This window comes from Hydra vulgaris, chromosome 08 (genome assembly GCF_038396675.1).
Source record: "Hydra vulgaris chromosome 08, alternate assembly HydraT2T_AEP".
Taxonomy (NCBI): domain Eukaryota; kingdom Metazoa; phylum Cnidaria; class Hydrozoa; order Anthoathecata; family Hydridae; genus Hydra; species Hydra vulgaris.
Genome location: NC_088927.1, coordinates 23245512 through 23255271, shown reverse-complemented (window position 1 = coordinate 23255271; position 9760 = coordinate 23245512). Strand labels below are relative to the sequence as shown.

General features: G+C 31.0%; 1 long non-coding RNA gene across 2 annotated transcripts; it reads left to right on the top strand.

Moving 5' to 3' along the window:
* Positions 1–286: 286 nt before the first annotated feature.
* Positions 287–2862, top strand: LOC136083689 (uncharacterized). 2 transcript variants are annotated; one of them, XR_010639992.1, is made up of 4 exons: positions 287–938; positions 1136–1232; positions 1428–1534; positions 2666–2862. It is a non-coding gene; the product is annotated as an uncharacterized LOC136083689 (long non-coding RNA). The 2 variants fall into 2 exon arrangements; XR_010639991.1 differs by lacking the exon at positions 1428–1534.
* Positions 2863–9760: the final 6898 nt, after the last annotated feature.

The following is a 9760-nucleotide window of genomic DNA, read 5'->3' as shown; positions in this document are numbered from 1 at the left end:
GCAATCTTTTAAATCGTCCGTCAATCGTTATCTTGCTCTACAACCTTCATCTTTTCTCTTACAGTAACTTCCAACTTTAATTAGTGGCTGCTTGCAGCCTTGTTGGAAGCGAAGATGTTTAAAAAAAAAAAATATATATATATAAATATTATAAGAAGTGTTTATATATGTTATATAAATTTAAATAAATATATTGTGTTTTATAGTTAGTATATATGTTTATATTATGTTGTTTCCATGACATAGAAACAACATAATATAAACATATATACTAACTATAAAACACAATATATTTATTTAAATTTATATAACGTATATAAACACTTTTTATAATATTTATGGACCATGTTTTCAAAGTGTGTGACTTGGCAAACGTGTTGAGCAAGATTTTGCATAAAGTTGTTATTTATGTTACTAATGTTGTTACATTTGGCTTACCTTTATGTTGGTGTCTATTGTTAAAAATTATAAGTGGTTTTATTATTGAAACTCACTGCTTTTAATCAATCAGTAAAAGCCACTCAAGAAAATCATTTTGCCATATATACATTTTGTTTATATCTTAATTTGAATTTTTAGAACCATGACGTACCAACATGAATTGTCTTCTAAAAGCTAACATGAAATAACAATATTTAACAACTACTACTCTCTTATCATGACATCTTATCTCTATCTGATATATTGATTTGTGATTCATATATGATGTTTTTCTTTGTATTTACTTACCCATTACATTTTTTCATTTCAGATTTATCATATGATGGATTTATGCAATATAAAAGAACGAATATATGTAAATTTTTATGAATTTTTTAAAAACATCTGCTAATAATTAGTTCAGTGAACGTTCAAACTTCAATGTTGCATATGTCATTTTTAAGTAGTTTCTTGGCTTTTCTAAATGTGTTTCTTATTCACATGGTTTTACAAGCAAGGTATGCAAGCAAATTTGAGCTGAAAATTTTTTTTAGCCTTTAAGAAGAATTGATGTTACACTTTTAAATTTAATTTGTTTAAATATAGTAGTTTTAACAAATAAATGTTTGTTTGTTCTTTGTTTTTTTACTTATTTGTTTTCAGATTCTTAAGAACTTGGCAACTTATCTAAGTAAGTTTTTTTTTTTCTTTTTAGTGCAATTGGAAAGAGCTGAAAGTTATTTTTTAGAGCAATTGAAAAGAATTGAAGCGTTTTTTAGTTACTTCACACGGTATAACTGATACTGATTTGAGTAAGTTTACTATTTTGTTTTATTTTATATTGGATTTATTTGATATTTGATATATGTTATATTAGATATATATTTTATGTATTCAACATGGAAAACTGATTGTAATTTGTTGACACAAAAGTTTATAAACATAAATCTGCCTATATTTCAGTATATTTTATATTTCTCTGTATCTTTATAAATATTCTTTCTTAGAAAAAATAACAGACTAGAAAAAATAAATAAATTCCTTTTGAAAGTAGTTGAAAAAAATGATGTATTTCCATATTTCATTGTGTAAAGTGTAATACCACTTTTTAAAGGTATGTGAATAGATATATAGGGGAACATGGGGCAAGATGACGACTGTTTCAAAAAACGCCTGTATCTTAGTCTGTCCCAAAAATTAAAACTTACCTTTAGCTAATGATGTAGCAATGTAATAAATCAAGTCAAACGAGGATAAAAAGTTTTTTTTCTCAATGTCGGAAAAACTTTTTTAATACTTAGCTTTCGTCACAAAAATAATATTTAAAAAGAAACCATTGATAAATCTAGTAAAATTAATCTACTTCCTATTCAGCTAAAATCAACTGTTATATTTAGTTTTGCTGAAGAGATAACTGTAGGTCGTCATCTTGCCCCATTCGTCATTTTACCCCATGTTCCCCTGTATATATATATATATATATTTAAATAATTAATTTAGAGTAAAATATACTGATTGACATTGCTTCATTTTTTTATAGAAGATTGTGCATTTATTATTTTTATGCATTAAGGTAAAAATAATTTTGTGCATTGTAGTCTAGATTCTTTTTTAATTAAAAAATAATTGATGTAAATAAATGTTGTTTAATATTTTTGATAAACGACTAATGTATGTAAACATATAAAAAGATATGGATTTCAATAAATCTTAAGTTTAAATAAAATCTTTGATTAGAAAAGATCACAATTTGTAAGATTCTTTTACGTTCATTTATTCAGTTGCAGCAATATAAGATTGCTGGTAATATGTTTAATGATAATAGTTAAATTGAAATAGATGGTATTAGGCTCAACGAAGTTATAATGTAAATGCTTATAGGCAACTTGAAAATAGTAGTCAAATGAAAAAAATAGATCATTTCTAAGAAATATTTTACGATTTGCTTGCTATTTTATGGTATAATTGTTTAAATTGTTTAACTATAATTGTTCCTCGATTGTTCAAATAGTGTAATAATTAAAATCTTTTCAGTCCAAGTATTTAAGTTAATAAAATTTTATTAAGTTGTGGTGTTATTTACCAGTGTTACTACATTGTGTTGTCTAGCCTTTTTATAATCTTTTTTAATTATTCTGTAGACACAAAGTATATATTTTCTGTTATTATTATCCTAATTCTACTAACAATAAAATGCAAATAGTACTTTTGTAATTAAAATTTTTTTTTTAATTTTATTTTTTAGGTATTTGCAGGCTTTACTTGACTTTCCGTTTCTGGTACCTGTGTTGTGACAGATTTTAAAAAGAACTCAACTGATGTTAATTGCGGTCTTCGTCTTTAACTATAAGCAATGATGTTGCTGATAGGGAGTCAAAGTTAAAATATTTACAGATAAATTTGTATTCAATTTTTTAGATAATATATCAAGTTATTAATGTGTTTTTATTGTTATTAACGATTTAATAACTCATAACCCGTATTACGGGTTGCTTACTGCTAGTCATTATCATTATGTTATGATTTCATATTAGTTAATAAAATTGTTTTGAATATTCTCTGGTTATCGTGTTTTATACGTGTTTAAATGCGAGTTTGATACTCAGTAGGCGTCGTATTGTATACCTGTCTTTATACGCATCTGATGTCTATTTTTAATGCGCGTTTGACACGATAAAATGGCTAACAAATATTCCTAAATAATGCGTATTCTGGAAAGTTTGAAATGCGCATGTAATACCAGGAAAATTTCGTGTTGAGTATTCTCTGGTTATCGTGTTTTATACGTGTTTACAAGAGTTTTAAATGCGAGTTTGATACTCAGTAGGCGTCGTATTGTATACCTGTCTTTATACGCATCTAATGCGTATTCGACACGATAAAATGGCTAACATACATACCACATCGATACGTATTTAAACGAGTTTCTAATGCGCATTTACAACTAAATTTGCCGACTGGGACCTTCCTGTATAACGTCTATCTGTTAGATTTTTTGACTGTGTGTTCCCCATTTATCCACCCGTGTAAATCCCACTCATAAGTGTATGGTGATGAGCAGATAACAATAATCTATTTTTGTTAAAAACATTATATATAATTAGAACTAAAAGTAGTGTTATTGATAGTTTTATTGTGTAGCCGTTGTGCGCCCTAATTGTCTATTGCCAGATTCCTAATATCGAGGATGTGCGTTATGTCAGTGCATCTATTTCTTCTAAATGTTAGTTTTTTGGTGAAAATTTGGTATTGATGAGTCGGACTTTTAGAGACTTGTGATTAGTAAACGCTCTAACTGGTCTTTTCGGGAAAAATATTTTTAAAGTTTTGTCTGTAACACTCCTCTCGGGCCCATTGTAATAACAAGATCTAAAATCGCCTTTCCGTATCTCTGATAAAAGTATTTATATCCAAATTGCTGTTCTCCAGAATGGTTCGGATAACCTGAATGAATTAGGAGGTTGGTGGAATCCAAGGCAAGTTATTTGGGGTTTATCTTCATATGTCATGGTTCTGTTGTATTCAATATTTTAGTGCCTCAATACCATCTTCATGAGGAATATTTGTACAAAGTGACATCCGCTGTAACCAAAAAGTACCCCTCATTGGTCCCATAGGCACATTGACCTTATGAACCTGTGGTAGACCGTAAAACAGTGGAGTACGGCATTTGTCATTGGGTTTCAGGTAGTCAGCTAGGGATTCGCTGATCATGTGGCTTGTCTTCAAGAAGTCAACAACATCATGTACCTTATTAATTACTCGCGCTTTAGGTTCATATGTTAAATGTTCGTATGTGACCGGGTCTTCTAAAAGATCCATTATTCTCCGTTTATAGACTGCTGTTTCCAAGATTCAAATACCACCTTTGTCGGTTTCTTTTATGATGACGTTGCGGTTTCAATGCGACTTATCGCTTTGAGTTCTTCTCATGTAATGTTGTGTTTATCTTCATTAGGTGGATCATTGAGTATTTGAGCCACTTTTATTTTCTAGAATTTTAAAATGGCGCACTATTTTTCGATTCGTAGATTGTGAGGGGTTCCAGAGCGGGTTTGGTTCGCTGAAGACACTTGTTCTATCATTATTATCTTTTCCGTGTAGAGCAAAGAACAACCTGCAGTTGATTCTACTTTTAAATCTTTCCATTTGGGATCTGTACTCCTAAAAAGAAGTGGATTGCAGCGAAATGATGAACTTCAGTTCCTTGCTTATAGTGTTGAGTTCTTTTTCTACCAGTAAATGTTTGGATAGGTTAATCACCGATCTATCTCTGAGCTGAAGTTTCAACTTCAACTTTTGCTTTTCCTTCCTGAGTAGATGTTTGTATCAATTGTTCAGTGCCGTATACCGATGTGACATAAATAGACTTTTCATAGTGAATGGTGTCATTATTCGCTGTAAACTGTTGCATATGTCCTAAATAAATGTGCCGAATAGAAAAATCCGAATGTTAGAGAAAAGTATCACTGAGATAAGTCAAATTGTGTCGTGTGTTGAAATAATTAATTGCCTACTATGTAGGTATATTCAGGGAAGATCTGGGGTTAGACAAGCTTAGGAAAAAGATAAGACCATTTGGGTAATGCTATGACCTTGATCCTAAAAATGAATGTTATAGATAGTGTTGTCACGGTACCAAAATTACAGTATTCGGTACCGATACCAGTGAAAATCCACGGTTCTCGGTACCAATTTCGGTACCAAACCAAAGTTTAATTTAGACTAAATTTGCCAATAAAAATTCACGATTCTTTGTATCAAAGCGAAACACAAAAACATGCTAGCTGAAAAACACACTATTTTTATTAATAAAGTTAAACAATGCCATTCTTCGTACTTGTTTAAAATTGTGTTTCAACTTTTTCCACAAATAATAAATGAAAAATTACAAACCTAAAAAACGCAATTTTTATAAATTAAACAAAATATCCCATGACCAACAAGTAATAAGCTAAAATATTATTATAAATATAAAAAAACAATGGCATAATTTAAATATTTCAAGCCAAGGATTGTAAACATTTAAGTAATTAAATAACTAGATAAATAACAAAACAATAAGCCATGACTGAATAATCACTCTTATTTATAAACTTTAACATTTTTATAAATTAAACAAAATATGCCATAACTGAACAACAAGATGTAAATTAAAATATTATTATACATGTAAAAAAACAAAACAACAACGGCATAGTTTAAGTATTTCAAGCCAAGGATTGTAAACGTTTGAGTAATTAAATAACTAGATAAATAACAACATTTTTCACCTAAATCAATACTGGTCTACACAGTTATTCCTTAAGTTACTTTCTTTGCCATTCCCAGATTTTCAGATAGAAACACTAACATATCAACATGTTCCTGACTCAGTCTTGAGCGTCTTGGGCTAACAATGTACCCTGCAGTACTGAACACTCTTTCAGATGAACAGCTAGATGCAGCAATGCAAAGGTACTTCCTGGCAAACTCTGATAGTTGAGGTAGAGTACCCATATTTGTTTTCCACCAGATAAGTGGATCATCCTCAGCACTGACCTCAGGCATCTAATCGTACACCAAGAATTCACCATTTATCTCGTCACTTGCAGAAAGAGGTGCATGACTTGAGGATGCTGGCTCTCCTTTTTCTTTCTTTTCCCCTTGTATGGTGGAAAGCAGAAACTTTAGGTCATTTTTGGATTTTTTTGATGGCCTGACTTCTTTACTTGACAATCCTCTAGACACCCGAGATGCAATTCCTTCTTTTTCATTGCCCATTTTTTTCACCTCATCCAGGAGACTTTGCTTCACATCATCCTTTAGAGAGACAAAGCTGTTCTTAAATCGTGGATCAAGGCAGGTTGCAGTGTTCAAAAGAAACCGTAGCTGCAGGTCATCATAGCGATGCTGAAGATACTCGTGTATCTTTTCCTTCATCTCTTGGGCTAATGCAGAGTCACTTTGTTCATGACTGAGACACTCAAATATCTTCCAGAGTAACGGCAAGACTGAAGACAGGGTGGTATGTTTTTCCCCGCTAAGTGCATCAGTAAAGGGACTGAGTGGCTTAAGAACTGCTTTAACAGTTTCTAAAACTGTAATATTTTAGTCTTTTGGCATCAGATGCCATTTTTTCCTGTCTTCAGCCAGGACAGTACAGACAACCTGCTGCTGCTCCAAGAAACGTTCCACCATATCGTATGAAGAATTCCAGCGAGTAGGTTCATCATGAATGAGTTTGTGGTCTGGAGAGGACAGATCTTTCTGTTTCTTGCTTAGCTGGCGTGAAAGTTTTGGGGATCTTGTAAAGGCAGAAATAGTTTTTCGAAGCCTTGACAGCACTGCAGACACCCTGTTTATGTCTAATGCCTTATTTACAGCAAGGTGGAGATTGTGTCCAAAGCAAGGAATCCAGGTGTAGTCCTCAAAGGCTTTTTTGTTATTTGTGGCATTGTCTGTTGTGATGCCTGACATTCTTGCAATGTCCAACTTCCAGTCTTCAGAGTTCTCTTAAAGGCCTCCTTCAAACTTTCAGCAGTGTGGTCTGTGTTGAGACCACAACAGCCAAGACACCAGGATTGCAATTCCCATGATTTAGTAATGTACTGCAGAGTTAAAGACATGAAAGTGTCTGCAGTTCTACTTGTCTAAAGATCTGTTGTGCAGCTGTAAAATCATTTGTCTCTGAGATGCTGGATTATGAGGTCTCTGGTGTCATTGTACATGCGGGGAATCTCAGTATACATAAAAAAGTTTCGACTTGGAAGCTGGTATTTTGGGTTGAAATGATGGAGCATTTGTTGGAATCCACATTTTTGAACTGTATAAATATCAATACATATGAATTCAGCAACAGCTAGGTTCAGCTTTCTTGCCTCAGGTGAGTTTTTGTCATATTTTTGTTGCCACTGAAAAGCTTCTGTAACTGTTACCTGTTTATGAGTTTTCGGGGGTGTTTCATGGTCTTGCTCAGCTTGCAGCTGTAAAAGGAAAATATAATAAATATACTTTATAATTATAGAAGTCAAAAATGGTCTGAGTCTGAACATATGAAACATTAGTTTTTCTCTAAATAACAAACCTCAGCTTTTATAATAGCCTATATAATAGCCTATATAAAGCCTATATAAACAATTTTAATAAATAATTAGTACTTGTAAAAAGATTAAATATTTTAAATTTTGTTAAAAAATACTTTTTGTATAAAATTGTTTAATCCTTTACACGGTAGATAATTACATAATTTCTATTAGTAGCACCATGGAAGTAAAAAAGTAAAGGATTAGAAGGATTTTCCCAATAATTAAATATAATATATGTAGTTTTATTTATTTTATAAGTATGTATTTTTTATAATAAATTTAAAACTATTTCATAACTAATTTTATTTCCATTTTTATAATGCGATAAAAACCTTTAATACTTTAATCAAAAAAACTATACATAAAACTTTATTCGCTAAAACGTTTTCTTCGATAAATATTTTTTATTTTTTTGGAATTTTTTTATTTATTTTTTTGAAGAAGGAAAGAATCAGCAAAAATATATATTTATATTATCTTTTACTAAATTATAATTTTTTTTTATTAATTTAAATCGTTTAGAACTATTTTTAATATTAATTTTATTAACAACAACGACCTTATTCAAAACATTGAACGTTGTTCTAAACTTTTAATGCTTAAACGTTTTAATTAGAAGTCACTTAAAAAGTTACATTTCGCTTTTGAAGTCACCGATTTTATTTTCTCTGTAAAGTCATTCTATTAAAGACGTCAAAATCTTTTTACAAAAGACTTTTTACAAATAACTTTTTACAAACGACTTTTTACAAACGACTTTTTATGAGCGACTTTTTAAAAGCAACTTTTTACAAACGACTTTTAACAAGAGACTTTTTACAAAATCTTTTTTTGAAAAGACTTTTTACAAACGACTTTTTACAAATTACTTTTTATAAGAAATACTTATTAAAAGAAAAGTCTTAACAATAGGTTGTAAAAAAACGTAAAAAAAGTATATATTTTTTAAATTTAATTTTTAAGCTTATTATTGTTATTTTAATCTTTCTGTAAGACTTATTTTTGGCTGTTTATTTCTATCCGACTGGTTCAGACATTCAAATTAAAATATGATATATAATTCATAACAGAAGCTCTATATCTGAAATTAGTTTAAAACTTACCTGCTTGAACTCTTTCATCAGATCCGGGTGTCGGTCTTTGAGGCTAAAAGGCAGAACTTAACACATCGAACTTAATAAAACATTATTAAGTTCGATGTGTTTTCTCCTTTTGAGTGAAAACTTCGGCGACATCGTTTGCAAATGGGTTTTTGATTATCAATGATATTCCCCTTGTCATCAGCCGCAAATCTAAAATATTTCCACACATGCCTCTTTCCTCCTTTTTTCTCAACAAGTGGATTTAGAGCTACCACATCAGCTGCACCACCGGTCGCCATTTCTCAGCAGTTTAATAAAGAGGACGCGCTACTGCACGCATGCGCATCAAGGAATCGGGTTTGAACGGGTCTTCGGTACTACCGGTACTTAAGAAAACTTGGTACCGTGACGTTTACATTTTTTTAGTACCGACTTGGTACCGAAGTACCGGGTCTTTTGACAACACTATTTATAGAGTACACCAAGCAGATGTAGGTTCTCCGCACCCTCTAAAGTAATTAGTAAGCATTTCCGTTGGTGGTTGGATGTAGAGTAGGCAGGTCCGTTTTTAGGGGTTGGAAAAATTACAACTTTGCCAACTTATTTTCCCATTCTATGTTGTCACAAAAGACTTTTCCTAAAAAAATTAAAAAAAAATTTTAAATTTCCTGACCTCCTTCGGGGTTTGAATTTTTTATATTTAGTACATTTTCAGGGAAATTTTTTTTTCTAATTTGCTCTGCCGGACCTTTGCGGAGTTATAACCACAGCGCGCAATAATAAATTTTATGAAAATGCGCTGCGTTTGTAACTTTAAATTTAAAATTATTTTGTAAATAAAATTTAAATTTAAATATCAACACGTTCAAATACTGAAATATAGTTATTAGGACACACCCACGAAATTGATTGCAGAACATTGCCTACAAAAAGCGACGTTTTAAGATATTTATATCACTGCTGCAGATTACTAAATTTCAAAAAAAATAAAAAATAAATAAAAGAAAACACACTGAAATTATTTCCTGCCCTCCAGATATAAATCACGAGCTGCTTTGTAATGACAAAACATGTCAGCCCAAATGTGTTGTTTCTTCTCTTAGAAAACCGTGGCTTAAAACCGGCGTGGGTGTTATACCACACATTAGTTGCAGAAGTATTAGGTAACTGTTGATTTAAATAATGTTTCTA